Genomic DNA, 16,601 nt, shown 5'->3' with positions numbered 1-16,601 from the left:
TTCGTAATGTTGAAGAGCTGTTTTGCAGAAAGTAAGAGTAGCCCATTGCTCTTTTTCATTCTGACTGTTTTCCCTGAGCTTGGTTGCCATAAAGTACTATCTGAATTTTGCAAAGGCCTTCTGAGATTGCTGGGATAAACCAACTGAGTGCATTAATGGTGTTGTTGATGTAGTCTTTGTGCTATGTGGTAAGTCATGTAGTTGACACCATTTGCTGTTTGAGATCACATTTGTAATTTCATGAATTTGTTTGTGGTTCGGGGAAGGCAATCCATGACCAAGCTGATAATTTACAATCCCTAGAGTTTATCCTGTAGGGTAAACTTATCATCTTTAAGCACATGTTTTGTATCTGCCTCTCTATTCCTTATTTCTTATTCCTTTTTCGTTATTACTTAGCCACTCAGTTTGGATTGTGTTAATAAAGGAAAGTGTCACCTCACCATCAGTATTGGTGGGATGCCTGGAAAGAGATTGTCTCTACATCTGGCTAAGGCTGGACAGGGTAGAGGAAGCAAGCTACTTTTGAAAATTAATGTTGAATGCTGATTCACTTAAAACCTCATAAGTAACTTTTAATTTACTTTACAGTTTACTTAACTGTAAATGTTAACTGTTAATTTTCTTTCCTTTCAAAGATAAACCTAGTATTTGGTAAACATATGATCCAGATTCCTCCTATATATTGTTATTTTGGAAACTGGCACTTTGAATTATTTGATCAACGTAAAACAAGCATGACTGCACTTCAGAGCTTGGAAAAAATATACAGGATGGTAATAACTTTCTCTGTGTTTTAAAGGACACCAGTGAGCAGAGGCTAAGGTTTTGTGATTTTGTATCTGATTTTGCATATTGCATTTTTGCACCACTTGTTGGGACTGAAGTCTTGTCTCTGTTCCATACTTCAGTGTTTACCATGTTAGTCGTTACACTCAAGAATGAATGTATATGCAAGACAGTACATGTTTCCAAAGGTTGTTACAGTCAGAGGCAACATTTTTGAACATATGCTTTGCTTATTTTTGGAAAAAATAAGGTTACTCCCCCTGATGCATAAAAACTATCTGCAAAAGGGGACAGAAGCTCAGTAGTCATATAGCCTTCCTGGAGACAACTGAGGCTTGGCTCAGACATGTGATGATGTACGGACTCTGGCATCAGTGTACCTGTTCATGTACATCTGGGTTTAATCCTCGAGTCTTACACGAGTACTCAAGCAAAGCTTCTACCCACTGAAACACAAATTTAGAGCAACACCTGTGACCTGGAAAAAGCAGGAGTTCAGGAAATTCTGGGTAACCCTGATAGTCCTTGGGCACCTCTCAAAAGATCTCATTTAAGAGGTACATTGTATTTCCCTAATAATGGAATCACTTTCTTCTTTCCTTTTTCTCTCCCTTATCTTCACTTATTTTTGAGGTGAAGGAGGGCTTTTGGGAGGTCCAGGTTGTAACAAAGGAGAAAGAAGAGGTGCTAGTGTGAAGAGCATGCAATCATTGATTTGAGAGAGGGAACAAATGAGGTGGGGAAAGTAATTGTGAGAGGTGTTAGTGAATGACAGAAATGAGAATGAAGAAAGAGGTAAACAAGTGTCAAAGGAGAGGTTGTAAAATATCATAGCCCCATCCAAACTGGTGGTGTAAGCTTGCAGAGTGATGGGTGGATATGAAATTTCAAATCAGGAAGTTGCTTGTTCTACACAGTAAGAAAAACAAGGACAACTTCTCTGGCACTTCATGTTTCAGTTGGTTTCTAATTAGTGCAGAGGAGGGATAGAGCCACAGCCTGCCATGCCACTATATTTCACAGCTGATAAAAGTTTCAAGTTCCAGTTGAGCTTGTGAAGTTTTGACCTGGCCTTTCTGGGACATATGTGGGCTGGTCAGAAGATGGTCATGAAAAAACCAAGGCAATGAGGAATTCCCAGATGGTTGCCTGGAGAATTGCATCCTTGGTAGGCCTAAGTCAGTGATAACACTGGAATGGCACTGACATACCATAACCTAACTGCTTATAGCAGGCTAAGTCTTTTTAACTGCTCAGGCTTAATCACTCATAGAGAAGCAAATCATCCCCAACCCTGACAGCTTTATCTGATGGCCATTGGAAAGATTTACACAATTCCAAAAAGTTCTGCAAGAAATGGTTCATCAGTTGTGGGTTTTAATACACTGGATTTGGTTGGGTTTTTTTTGTTTGTTTTGTTTTGTTTTGTTTTGTTTTGTTTTGTTTTTGTTGGTTTTTTGTTGGGTTTTTGTTTGTTTGTTTGGTTGGTTGGTTTTTTTTTGGAGCCTGCCACTCCGTCATTATTTTAGATTTGCCCAAGATGATTACTTCTAGCTTGCTTCTGTAAGATAAAGATGATCCCAAGTCATTGTGCACTGTTAGATTTTTAATGATATTCTGCATTGAATCAGCTCAGGTGTTAAGAGATGCTTCAAGGAAGAGTGGGAGAGAAGTAACCCTTGGACTGGGAATACATATGATGTGTGTCCCTGATTGCACAAGCTTTCCTTTCTTCTCCCCCTTTCTTTTTTTCTGTTTTTTTCATCATGCAGGAATCTTGAAGGTAGGGGAAGTCCTGACCTACATGCTAGCATCCAATGTAACAACACTAGGGTTTGATAGTCAGACCCTGGGGACATGAAGAAACCGTGATGGCTTTTCTTACCCAGAAGTGCTCCACACCCCAAGCCAAATTTAAACAACTCTCAAGTAATTGATTTGGTTTGTGAGCCTAACAGCTCCAGTAACACTGCTGAACTGCAATCCTTATAGCACAAAAGATCCTTTCACAAAGTTATTTACTTGGAGAGCTTAGGTCTCAAGTTTATTAGGGGCTTTTATTTGTTTTGTTGATAGCTGGGGTTTGTTGTTTGATTTCCTACCCTCACAGGTCAGGGTTTCCTATCTTACTCTAGGATACCCAGGTAATTCTTTAAAGTAGCTTTCAGTGCTTGTAAGTGCTGACACTGAAGCCTGGGAAAAACTACTTTGTTGTTACTTGTTCTTGCATTCAGAGATAATATATCAGGGCCTTTTTAGGCTTCCAATTCATATCTGCAAGTGATTGCTCAGTAATTGGTCTCAAAATAATTTCAGCATTTCTTAATTATAAGCAAAAAAGCTTGAAAAAAAGTAGAAGTCATCTTATCCCAGTACTTGGAAAAACTTAACACAGATATGCTTTAAATTTCGAGCCTGGTCAGCCAACTGCAGGCTTGAGCCAAGGTTTCGGATGAAACTGTGATCTCACCAGACTAAACAAGAGCTTTGCCGTTAACTTCATTTAGGACCAGAGTTTCACCCTTCCCCAATTTTATGTTTGTCCAGTGCAGGATAGACATTCTGTTTCTTATTTAGATTTATGGAGCTCAATTTTGTAATCCCTATTTAGCTATTGTATAACCTACTTGCCTTTATGTAACAGCACAAGAACAGCGGAGAAAATACGGACCTCTTTTCTCAGCTTGCACAAACCACTCAATACTCTGTCAAAAGAATGGATCTAGTGAGGTTTCCATCTTCCTTAAGGACCAATTTGACCTAAAACTACAAAGAGGTTCACAAAAACTACAGAGAGGTTCCTTCACTTCTGGCACATATCAGGCAGAAGACTAAGAGGATATATTTCAGTATAAATTTCAGTGACTCTGTTTCTTTTTAAAATCTTCTCCACATTTTGTACCACTTTGCTATTTAAAGAGAGCATAGCATGTCAGATTGGAAGAGACACAGGTTACTGAGCTTAAGTCTTTCACTCTTGAAGGAAACCACACAGTAGGTGTTAAGGGTCGGAGCAGCAAGAACCTGAGACCTCATCATGCTGCAGGGAAAACACCAACACTCACTAGTAGTTTAGCCCTTTCTATATAAGACACCAAGCCCCAAAAAAATTCTGCCAGGGTAAAGGCGAAGATTTCAACAGTATCCTAAGCAACTAAAAAAGCTATGTTAGGCAAAATTTCATGAGAGATCTTAGGAAGTCAGTCACACCTGCCACACAGCAAAATGTGACAGCAATCCCCATCAGACATTTCTGTGAAAATCACCTTCTGAACTGGCAAATTGTAGAAAGCTATGTGGGCCCAAGCCAGCTGCATCAGCCTGTGGCCTGACTTGCTTTTGGTGATGTTCCTCAGAGCATCTGGCCATGTTACCTCTCCTCAGTGTCTTAGAGCAGTGTAGGAACCAAAGATGATTCAGAATCAAATCTAACGACAAGAGGGAAAACAAAAAGGCAAGTTCTGAAAAAATACTTTAGTTGAAAGAGTTAATAAGGCACAGCCTGCCAAATACTGACAGACTTCTTCTCAAATATCTCTCAGGTATAGAACTGGATAGCAACAATCCTGTGTTTCTGAAGCCTGGATTTCTAACTCCTGAATCACTCCTATTCTGTCACACAGCCCCTTCTCTCAAAGTGGATGCTGCAAATAAGTGTTGTCAGGGCTTTTTCCAGAAGGCTGCACAACAGCTTCTCTGTCCTAACAGCTGCATTTTTTTTTTTAATCCAGCAATCTGAATTAACTCATGAGCAATAGACACCTACTTGATCACATTAGTCTACTCTCCAGCCTTTAAATCTCAATTGTATTTAGAGAAACTACTCCTGTCCCCTACCAGACTGTCAGAAGAAGGCCCACTGTTAGGGAAAAAAGTGTCTTCCTTTTTTGCCCTTTCACATTAGCCTTTTCCACTGACTTTCAGTATATGAAAAAGCAATTTTTATATCTCTTTTTGGTACAGACATTGCTAGAGCTGTGAGTGGTATTTTCCAAATCTGATTTTTCCCTTTCTTCGATTAGAGGTACTTCCCGGCCTCTAATGAAAACATGATGCATAGTACATCTAAACCCACATAGCCTGTGTCATTGTCACATGTATTGTCAGACAATGCCCTGGAAAACTCTCATCTTCTGCTCCTTCCAAATGAAGAACATCCCTTTTTATTTCCCCTAAGTTTTTCATTTCAGTCCTTCAGTGAATGACTTTGCAATTCATATTTGCACATTTTGCACCTCTAGTGGCTGAGAAAGACTGTTGTTTCTATTTTATTTTTTGGCTTCTTTGGGGGCTGGTTGTTTTGTTTTGTTTTGTTTTGTTTTTTTAATTAGAATTCAGGTCTTGTCCGAATTGGTGTAAAGAACTAAAGAAACAGAATCAGGATACCAAAGAGTAAACTGCTGATGGAGTGAGAAAGGTTTGTAAGGAAGTTTCCTAGATTTTTGTGGCTTTGTTTCCGAATGTTTCCTTGATAACTTCTATTTAATGCTAACATTAAGTATTCTGGGATGTTTGTTTTTTTGAAAAATAGATTTCCAATGTGCTTTCAGTTAAGACAGAAGAAGCTATTAAACGCTTAACCTCCCAGACTTCCAGAAAAACTAATAATTACACAATTTGCCATTCCAGGCCTATTTAAAAAATACATAGATTTTGGACCTTTTTGCTACATAAAAAAGTTGAACAACCCTTTTGAGAAAACATTTTGACACTCGTGAATGTTAAAGACCTCGGCAAACAGTTCTTATTCTGATTTTTGTTGTTCCTTAGCAAGGCCAAAGTAGCGGTTTGAAGAAAAGTGAAATAACATTAGAATTAAAGGAATGAATGAGCATCTTGCCCACTAGCCATATCATAGTCCCTTCACGTATGAACCCAATGTTGTAGAGTGCTGTATTTCTGGAAACTGCATTATATACTTTTCTGGTGACACTCGGAAATATTTTCCAAAAGATAAGGCTAGTAAAATAATCATCAGAGAGTGATCTCGTTTTAGCTATTTCCAGTACCTAGTGCCTATTTGCAAAGAGAATTAATGCATGACAGCAAGGGGCTAAAAAAAAAAAAGGCTGGTTAATCTTTATCATTATTTGGGCTGTAACTAGCCAGGCAAACACCATGATACAAATGTTTACAGTGAGGAACAAGTGTCTGTCTATTCTGAAAGGGCAATAGCAGCAAACACCTGCAGGTCTCAGCTGTCACTACAGAGATGAATACCTGTGTGTGGGAGTTTGGAGGAGGCTGCACTAAAGAAAACAAGAAAGAGTTACTGGGAAGTCAAGCAGCTTGTCAAGGCGTTCTCGTAGGTGTGTGTATTGAATTGTCACAGTTTGAAGGTACAGTTTGAAGGCTTTTTATTAGCTACTATTTTTGCATCCATTGCTCAAAAGGAAATTATCTGTTTCCCTACATGGGCTTCTCGGCTTTCCTCCTCCGTCAGAGTCTCATTGCATCATGTGTAGTGCTGGGGAGGACAGAGGGTTCCAGCAGCCCTGGAGGACATGCACAGATGATATCATGCAACTGGCAACAATACAATAAATAATAGGCCAGCTTGAAAGATGTAAATCTGAAGTAGCTGCCTTGAAGTCACTGCAGTAGCTCTGAACTTAAAGTAACATAATCATAGGCAGAATTAGGCCTAATGATTTTAAAGGGCTTCCTGAAAACTCACTGCAGCGTCAGTATTTAAAAACAGGTATGCACCAGGACCTGGCATTATCCTGATGACAAAGGATGAGTGCCATGACTTGATACATGTAGCTACTTGCCCATGCCAGAATGTATTCTGTCCTGTGCAGGACACATAGTCTGTCCTCAGCTTTTATTTACACAACTACTGGTTGGATTCCTGGTTTAGTTTGGAATTACAGCTGTTTAACTTCTTCATTTCTTCACTGAAAACCTAATTTCAGCTTTGTCTTAAGCAGGAACAAGTTCCAAATTTTAGTACAGGTGGAGATGTAGTCACTTCTTAAGTGAAGTTTTTTCATCATCTTCTCATCAGGGTTATTGGTCTTGCACTTCTGTTTCCATCTGTTTTCACCAACACAGATCCTAAGAGGGGAGTCCAAGAAAGTTCTCTGTGTTAGTGTTAGGAGAAGGAATATCAGATGTCCAACATGTGTAGTGTGCTGCATTTAACAATAATTTCTTACTAAACTCTGTCTTGCAGGGTTAATGACAGGTTGGTAATACAGAAAATGAGACTTTTAACTGGCAGGTTGTGATATACTTCACTTGGCCAGACTAAAGGACCCTTTTGCTTTAAATGTGTAAATGGGAAGACAGCTTCATGGCTCCTGGAGTACATTCTCCTTCAGACTATGAGATTAAAGAATGTAAAGATGGCAGAAACAAAAACCCATAATAACTAGGTTGAAAAATTAAGCTGATTAAAAGACAGACTAAAGTAAAGTGACTTTGTTGCTATGACCAGTTACTTGATTTCCCATTGAATTTCAGTGCCTAATACTTCCTTATTTCTAGTGCTTCTTCCTAGCAGTAGATTTATACCAACTTGCTCTCATGCAGCATATCAAGAAACAAGTTCACCTTGAGAAAAAAAGTTCAAGCAAAGAGGCAGTACCTAGAAACATATGTTATGCAGAAATCCTGTTGAACTATGCTATAGCTTAAAGTGTTAAATATGTGTCAATCAAAATATTAAAGTGTTTGGAAATTTTCAAATTGAATTTTTTTCCTCTGTTTGCTTCTGTTACAAGCTTTAAGAATTTAGTATTTGGCTCCATACTGGTTATGGAACAGATATTACAGTTTTCAAGGTTCTGGAAGTTTTGGATTTCCCAACCTATTGTTAAAGCATTTTAATGAAGTGCTTTTCAGCTGGTTACTCCTGCAGTATGCAGTTGGTAAGAGCCATAGGATCCACATGCACGCCTATAGGATAACAGGAAGTTTACACAGTCATCGTCACCAGTGGCTGACACAAGCTTTTCTGTTGAGGGGCTCTTAGCACAGATGTTCATTAACTTAAAAAGTCCTTTTAAAATTATACATACAAAACTGAATCATTCTCAAAAATAACCACACATATGGATATAAATTGCAGGAAAGCAATGATTCACACATTGAAATTAGCCTTAGGAACTGCAATTTGGAGAGCTTTGCAGAACTGTGATCATAATCGCCTCATTCCATTAAGTAGCAGCAGAGCTGTACAGAGCTATTTTTTTGCAGGTGCTGAAACGATTTAACTGTTGTTTAGATGATTAGCACATAAGAGAGCCATGTCCTCAATCCCATCCCTGTTCACAATTTGCTGAATTGTACTTGGAATATTGGTGGAGGCTATTTCCACTGACTTTACTAGAGCCAATGTTTTGTCCACGGTTTTAGAAAAGTTTATGGTCAAATTTTTCAAGTCATAAAACGGCAAGAGAAATTATTAAGTATTTTCTGTTATTTTTCTTCCTGTGCCAGGCCTTTGTGCAGACTAATAAAGCCTGTAGTATGGGGAGGAATCATGTGTAAATATCTGGAGATACTGTACTGCAGTGCTACACATTGTCACTTTTGGCAGGTAATCTGCAAAGCAATTTACAGAATTCCAAAGGTTAGCAGCTGAAACTGTTGACTTTTTGATGTGTGATGTGCACAGTGTGAGGAAAAGATGGTGCAGGAAAAAAATCAGTAAAAGATCTCTGGCAGCACAGTCGGATACTGGAATGGCATCTCCTGGGTGCTGCAGAGCACTGGTGCGATCTGTGCGGCCGCCACTGCCCCCGCTGATGGTGGGGACAGCGCAGAAAGGCCACCCAGAGGGAGCAGTCCTTAAACGGGAATTCTCTTTTGATGTCTGGTCACAGAATCAGCTCCCAGCAGAGTCTTTGCAGGCTTCCAGCTGGAAGGTTTTCTTATGCAAATGGCCTCTCTCCTTGCACTAAAGAAAGCAGTTGCTAGGCAGTTTTCCTAAATATGCATTTTTTACCCTGGGTTTGACGAACAATCGGCACTCTTTTGGCCCATAGAACTCAGGAAGCACGAGAAGGAAGAACTAGACAATTAGATTATGAAGTGGTACGTGTAACAGGATAGATAGAGAAGATGAGAGGACAGCACCAGCTAGTAACAGAGCCGAGGCTACAAATCTGGCTCTTCGTGTGCGCATAGCAAAGAGCTACTGGTGGTGATGGAAATGGGGAAGAACTGTGTGACACTGCAGATGATTTCCATCTTCAGTGCTCTCTAGGTCCTTTTTCTGTCCAATGGAGCTTGTGTCCACTCCAACTTGATGTGGAAGGGAAGTCAGTAGCAAAAGATTTAATCAGAGGCTGTTGACATCAGTGACAGAGAACATGCAGTCATGCATGCAGAGAATCTGTCATTACCTATGTAGCTGTATGCCTTTGTGAAATGTTTCCAATACCAGATGTCATGAACAGTGGTGAAGTTTTTGACAACTTGTGAGGGGCAGTTCTCCAAGCTTCCCAGAAGGTGAGGACTCCAGAAATAAACTGATACTGCATCTTACAGTCTCAGGAACTTTGTAATTAGACTTCAGAGATAAATCATAGTCTTACATAAAATGGAGCCAAAACACGTATAAATAAAATGCTGTCAAGCTTCTAGCTGTGTCCTGACTTTAGGAAAAGATGAAGGCCTGGTTTAAGGTGCATGACAGAATATGCATCTTTTATCAAGGACAGATACAAAAGAATTAGAAAAGATTGTGGTGACTCAAGTACTTCTATCTCCATCAGGTGGGTAAACAAACATCCAAAAAAAAAACCCATATGAGTGGGAAGTAACTTCATTCTTTTCAGTGTACTGAAATGCTTTCAAGAAAAAAAAAAAACCTAGCTTAATACCCTTGAATTTGCTTTCAAAAGTTACTATTTATTTGCCCTTAAAAATATTCTTGCAACACTGCTGTCTAGCCCATGAGAATTTGAAGAGCTTACATTAAATTTGATCTACAATCAGTTCCTATTTCTCTCTCACAGTTCATTTCATCCAGGTTTGATATTGTCATAGTGGTGGCTCAGATGTTTGGGCTGGGACCAGAGTCAGACCCATTGAAATGATCAGATAGAGCTACAAACACTGAGAGGTGATGCAAATGAAATTTCAAAACTACTCCCTTATTTAGTCTTATACTTGTTTTGATCTCTAGAGAGGTATAACATTTATATTTTCTGTCTTCAAGCTATTTCCCAATGCTTTGGAAGAAGTTTATATTATAGAAATACATGATTTTTGGGTCTCATCAAACTATATTTCGGTCCTCTGTTCCATGCAGTTCAAGCTTTTTCCACATGTTCAAGCTTTTATTCATGAATATGAGTCCTGGAAGTGAACATTGTAAAATGAATGTCACTCATTCCAGTTATTCACATCATACCCTTAGAAGCCAGGATTTTAAAGAGCTATAGTGTGAGACTTTTGATAATAAGTGTGTAATGCTGCAGATCTACATCTACAAAAATATTTATCCTGTGTAATAAAGGAGTAGACAATGAAAATAAAACAGAATTAAAGCCATTTAGAGATAAAAGAATCTTGAGACTACAATACTGTAAAGAACAAAATATTGGGTCTTTTCTGTTGCTATTGGAAATTACTATGACCTAAGCAGTTAGTGTTATAGCCTCTTCTCTAGGAGACAGAAAAACATTGGTACATATTCAAAGAATGAAAACTTGTTTACATTCCAGACTAATGAGTAAACTGGCATTGACATTACTGGGGACAGAAATTTTACTTTTATTCTTATTAATTGCAAATTTGTAATGGCTTGGAATCTGATTTCACTTCCATGTTCACTGCTGAATCTACAGGGTGAAAAGAAATTGCATCCCCTGTGATCCAATTCTTGCATACCACACCATGAAGCAAATCAAAATGTTTTGCTGGAAATATAAGCTGGGGTTTTTGTTAACTGATATGTAAAATATGATGCCATCTAAGCCTCCCTTAAGGGACTCTTTTGTAACATGATCTAGTCCATTTCAAGGTGTGTGAAGAGAGGCCTTCATATTATTTCTGGCATGCAAGATTATGTCTCTGTAAATCTGGATTTAATGGTGTACACGGAAAGGGAGAAATCTTAACAAAGCAAATACAATTTTCTCCTTTTCTTTCTCTTATTTTTTTTTTCTGGCAGTAGAATTTTAAGAAGATAAAAATTGTTCATTTAATGTTTTGCCAGATATTCTTTGATAACACATGAACACTGCAATAATTTCACAGCCAGTATAAATATAAAGGAAAAAAAAAGAAGCAACATACATGACTGTCAGTATGACCACAAATTATTTGTCCTAATGTTTTTGTCATCTATATTCCTCATATTGCCTCAGACCAGGCCCACAAAATAAAACTGTGATGCTATCAGGAGAATATGGATTCTTTCCAGATTGATTTACCAGATGCCTGTCACCACAAAGTCACTTTGGAAAGCTAACTGATAGGCTGGGCTCTTTGCAAATTACTGCTCTGCGTGCAGTCCTTTTGCAGCTGATTATGCTGCCAATGTTATTTTCTGACTATGAGATTTAGTGCAGCATACTGCCTGGCACTATCCTTGTAAAAGATTTTTCTTGCTTGTGAGCTAAGCAAAGGGCAGGGTCCTGCATTCTTGGCAGCCTGTCATATGCATGAGCTGTTTGTTTTTTGGATTCAGCAAGCAGAGTTTTAAATCATCTTTAGCAAAACAAGACACAGAGAAAAAAGAGAGATCAAAATAGAGCTGAATATTTCATGCCATAATTTTGGCAGCACATCTCGTCTTGTCTTCTAGATTGAAAGCACCAATGAAAAAGGGAATTTTGCAGTTTTCAATTGCGTGACTTTTCCACGCTCCTTGAGTATCCTCAAATATTCTAGGACTGGTCTCTCATGCCATATCAGCCATTTTTAGAGAAAAGAATCTAGTGTTGATTAGTTGTGTGGGAAAAGCATAATTGTGTTAAAATAAAGGTCAATGCCTATACACAGGGAGTGGAATGTGCCTCTCAACAGAAAACCAATAGATACTATTTGAATCGGCAAAACAGAGATTGTATATTGTTTAAAATATATAGGTCCAATATTGTCGTTTTCTGCAAAGGGAATTCTGTTGAAAGTAATTAAAAATCCTTGCAGAACTTCTACCTGTTCACATACACACACACAGTTGTGATTCCTACACCAGTCATGCTTGGAGGAACATACATTTTTGACCAATAAGTATTTCCATCACAATTTGGAAATGGGCTAATTGGTGTGTTTGGAGCTTGTATATGCACACATATTATTATTCAGTATTAACCTGATTTTCCATCTCGATCAACTTTAGTTCATAGAATAAAATGCTAAACAGAAAATGAGGAAACTGAAGGTTACACTGTACTGCACATGGTAAAAAACCCTTCAAATACATATTTAAATACAACTAAAATGGCATAAATTAGAAAATGCAAACAAGTTTCATGGAGAGGTTTTACAGTTCCACTGTACAGTGTGAGACTGAAGGTACGTCTAGTCTGCAGACACTGATAGCTCAAAAATTGTGACACAAGCTTAATGCAGACTGCAAAGCTATTCAGAAGCAGGATGAATGTTCCTTTTCTGAAGGCATACACTTCTTCCTCTGTGCTACTCACAATGTCCAAGCTAGCTGCTTGAAACATAGCTTGTGTTTATATGTTTTCAACTGTGTCATTAGGGATATGGAAAACAGCATTATGCTAATTAACATGATCAGGAAAAAAATGTAGATAAAGCTTCCTTCCTTAGTTATTCCTTTTAATCTATTACATCTTAATACATTTTTTTAAGATAGAAGCCAGGAAAAATGGGAAAAAAAAATAGATCTGGATCTGTTTAGCCTTCAGATTACATAAAATAGGCAATTAATCTGCACCTGTAGTTGAATAACTTCCTATTGTAAGTAAAGTCCACAGAGGTACTTATGGACTTAAAAACTGCCTGAGAATCTCATAATTCCTAGCTTTAAAATAATTGTGACCCCAAAATTTTGTGAGTACCTGTTTTTTTTTGCTGTCCTCCTCTTACTTTTCAAGTCAACTTTGAAAAATAGAAAGAACTAGTTGTTGGGTTCTGCCTAAGAACTGGAGAAATGCAATTTTCTTTAAATAAAGAGGCAGATAGTAGATGGAAATTGTGTCCCTAAATCACATGTAAAAGGAGAGAGCAATAAGTTGCAGAATTATTGGTGATTTCATCTCATAAAGGACATGGAAAGTATGCAAAAATACAAAAGAAGGAAAGGCTGTTACAGGGATACAGTGAAAAGGGCTAAAAAGCATTTGAGATTGGCTTTGAAAAGAATACCAAAATAGGCAAGAGGAGTCTCTTGACTGTTTAAATGTCAAGAGTATGAGGAGGAAAGTGTTGCCACTGCAGACAGGATGATGTGGAAAGGAGAGTTAGTCTGGCCTAAAAGCAAAATTAATTTCTAACATCAGGTCTTGAAAGATTAGTGATAAATATGAAGATTCAGGCAGAGGGGACAATGGGACAAGGGGACTAAGAAAATATGAAAGTTAAACCTGAAACACACATAGAGAAGAGATACTCGAGCAATGAGGGACATTGTTTTATGATTGGAGACAAAGAGGTCAGTAAACTTTTAAAGCAGCATAAACCAGCCCTGCTGCCCAAAGCAGAGGTCCTGCCCTTCTCAGCTAATTCCTGCAACATCTGTTTTTCTGCACCATCATCAATGTTTCTGCAGCAACTGAACAAACTTTGTTAATGAAACATTCCAGCTGAAAAACAAGCTTTTTTTTTTTTTTTTTTTTTTTTTTTTTTTTTTTTTTTTCCCCTTGGTTTCAGAGAAGACAGAATACTTCTGCAAACCAAAGTACAGTACAAGGGCATTCCTGATTAAAATCTTTGTTGAAGGAGAGTCTAAAAGAACTGTACTATATGAGTGCTTCAAAAGACTAAAATAAACATTAGGGATGAAAGAATACTGTTGAAACTAAAGAACAATGCTCGTGTAAGAACAAATTTATGCAATCTGGCTATCAAAGAATTTAAGCAAGAGGCTAGGGAAATATTTCTAAAAATTAAAGCATGAGGGTCTTTGACAACCAGTGAACTTAGAATAATCTCATTTTAAGGTGGTACTGTGCAATTTATGAAGGGAATGGTTCAATGTAGACAAGCTATGACTTAGGATGCAAGAGGACCAGAGGACTTGGTGTGCTCCGCATAATTCTTAGCTTAGGTACCTTGAAGCACATAAAGAACCAGCACTCCTGATAGTGTCAGAAGTACTTGGTTCTGGCAGAGTGCCAGCATGAGTAACAATCTGAAGCACAGATACTTTTGTCTTGATCAGTTTACCGCATCATAGTTTGCACAGTATATTCAAAGTAGAGCTGTTAGTATTTATGAAAGACATTTCAAAGTGGCTGAACTTTCAGGGCAAGAAAAAAGTTTTGAAGATATTTCTTAGTAATGAAAATACTTGCCTGTATTTCTGCAACTCTTATTTGGAACTTCTTCTGTTGCTGTGTATGAAACTACACTCACAGCAGAAAATCAGGTTTGACTATATCTTCTCCATGACTGTGACAGGAAAAGCCCATCTTTTAGTTCAGCATGCAGTCTCCTTGCTCTTGGCTTTGATAAGATACAATTAAACTTAAACCCTCAGCATTCCAGGAAGATTGAGTTCTAGTTTTACAGATGCTTCTGTTTGACTACAGCAGGAGAAAATACTGCTTTACCTTGTTTCCCAGTGTCCTGCATTACTTATTAGTGACAGTCAGAAGATTTTAGAGGATGAAAATATGTAATGGTTCTGCTTCTGCTCCAGCTGTATCTCCTTTCTGTTTTCTTCATACTTTTTTTTTTTTTTTTAAGAAGGGTGACAATTTGAATTTACCTTTTCAACTCATGACCATTTCAGAACATGAGTGGCTTCTACTCGTAACAAGGGTTATTACTTGCTGGTTCAGTGAGGTGGAGCTCATTTTAGGTCAAAAAATTGCAACTTTGTTCCAAAGTGAAGTACTGGGGATTCCGCACTGGGTTGTGCTGGGTTCTCCCTGGAGTTTTAATGTATAGCAAATTCATCACATTCATTATTGCATATTATATGCAATATTCCAAGCTTCTTTCACAGAAAGTAAAAAATCTTTACAGCTTCAGTCACTCTACAGCATTCAAGGTCTGAAAGTCTGTTAATGTTCTGGACATCACAGATATGATCAGAAAGTCCAGCAGCAGCAGTCCACGACTGATGTGACAACTAGGACACTCTGTCAGTCTTGAGTGGGGGTAGGAAAATGGACAGACTCATTTTCCTGTTGGATGTAACAGAAGAAGATGTAATAAAGCAAACCTATACCTGTTATTCTCAAAAGTGAATTATATTTTTCTCTCAATCCACCTTTCTAACAGCTTCTACAAGTTCTAGAAAGAAACATAATATTCTGTTAGTGGAAGTTGCCTGGAAGATAATTGAATGGTTCATTCTTTCTTCTATTGCTGAGTTTGGCCTGTTGGATAACATCAAGATGAGCTGTTTGATTTCTAGTGCGTATCAGGGTGCATTTTTCTGATCTTGGTCTTCACTGCAATCATTGGGAGCCTCGAATTGAAGGAAACACAAGCCCCAGGGTGGCTATGGAAATTTTGCTCCACACTGAAATCTCAGAGACTGAAACACTGCAACTGTAATTTCAATTATATAGGATGATTCTGAGCCTTTTAAAGAGCAACTACTCAGAATTTAAAAGGAGCCTGGAGACTTCTGCAGACAGGTGAGTTGAATTACAGTTATTACCAGATAGCTATTTCAAGATTACTACCCTCTGAATAGCAAATCTTCTATCCCCATGAAACACAAAATGTGACGTTTACTTGTCCTTCCAAGATTCTTCTGGCATTCAACTCATAGCATGAAATTTCCTGTCCTTTACCTCAACACTTTCTTCTGCTTTATAGAAAAAAGCACTGACCATTAAAGTTTCTACTGTATCAAACTAAGGTCATGAAATTAAAAGACTAAGATACTCATTTGGTTTCGATAGTTTTTGATGTGTAAATGCTAAAAGTGGTTCTCTCATGTGCATGAAAGAGCAGGGGGATGGGCATACCCAAATCTGTATTGTTGTTGTTTTCCACTTCTGTGAGACCCCACCTGGAGTGCTGCATCCAGCTTTGGGGCCCCCAGCATAAGAAGGATATGGACTTTGGATGGGGTTCAGAAGAGGGCCACTAAGATGCTGTAAAGACAGCCTGAGAGAAATGGAGTTCTTCAGCCTTGTGGTTAAGAAGAAATATTTAACAGCTCCCTCATTTCTAAGCACAGTCTAGCAAATGTGCAGAATTCTAAAGAGGTTGTATAGAAAAACATTATAAGATCTTGTAATTAAAAGTGTTTTCCATAATGCATACTTAGATTGCTAATGGCACTGGGTTCTTTTGCTCCAGAGGGAGAAAACCCATATATATCATACATGTGATATAAAAATATTTATATAGAAATGATACAGTTGTAAACATGTGAGCAGTTGCACTGATGAAGTACATTCACAAATGTTTCTGCCTTTATCCACTACACATAAACATGGTTACCCAAGGACTTGTTGCAAAATGCCAAAGATCTTCAGACATTTTATTATGTTTTAATTCAATATGCAAAAGGGATTTTTCATTTTTCTACCAAATGAAAGGTCTAACCCATTCCTGCTGATGTGAAATGCACCTGGTACAAAAAAAATAAGCCACAAAGTGTGGTGCATACTCAGCCCATCTTCAAAATTAGACATCTCACAGACACACGGGGCTCTCCATTCTGCCCTATTCTCTGACTAGATGGATACTCT

At 38.1% G+C, this 16,601-nt stretch overlaps 1 protein-coding gene across 4 annotated transcripts in view; it reads left to right on the top strand.

Moving 5' to 3' along the window:
- The window catches only part of NTRK2 (neurotrophic receptor tyrosine kinase 2), a 200,197-nt gene that overhangs the window by 157,944 nt on the left and 25,652 nt on the right, over window positions 1–16,601 (top strand). The window lies entirely within an intron of this gene.

Source organism: Anomalospiza imberbis, chromosome Z, assembly GCF_031753505.1.
Source record: "Anomalospiza imberbis isolate Cuckoo-Finch-1a 21T00152 chromosome Z, ASM3175350v1, whole genome shotgun sequence".
NCBI lineage: Eukaryota > Metazoa > Chordata > Aves > Passeriformes > Viduidae > Anomalospiza > Anomalospiza imberbis.
This window is presented reverse-complemented; position numbering and strand designations above follow the sequence as displayed.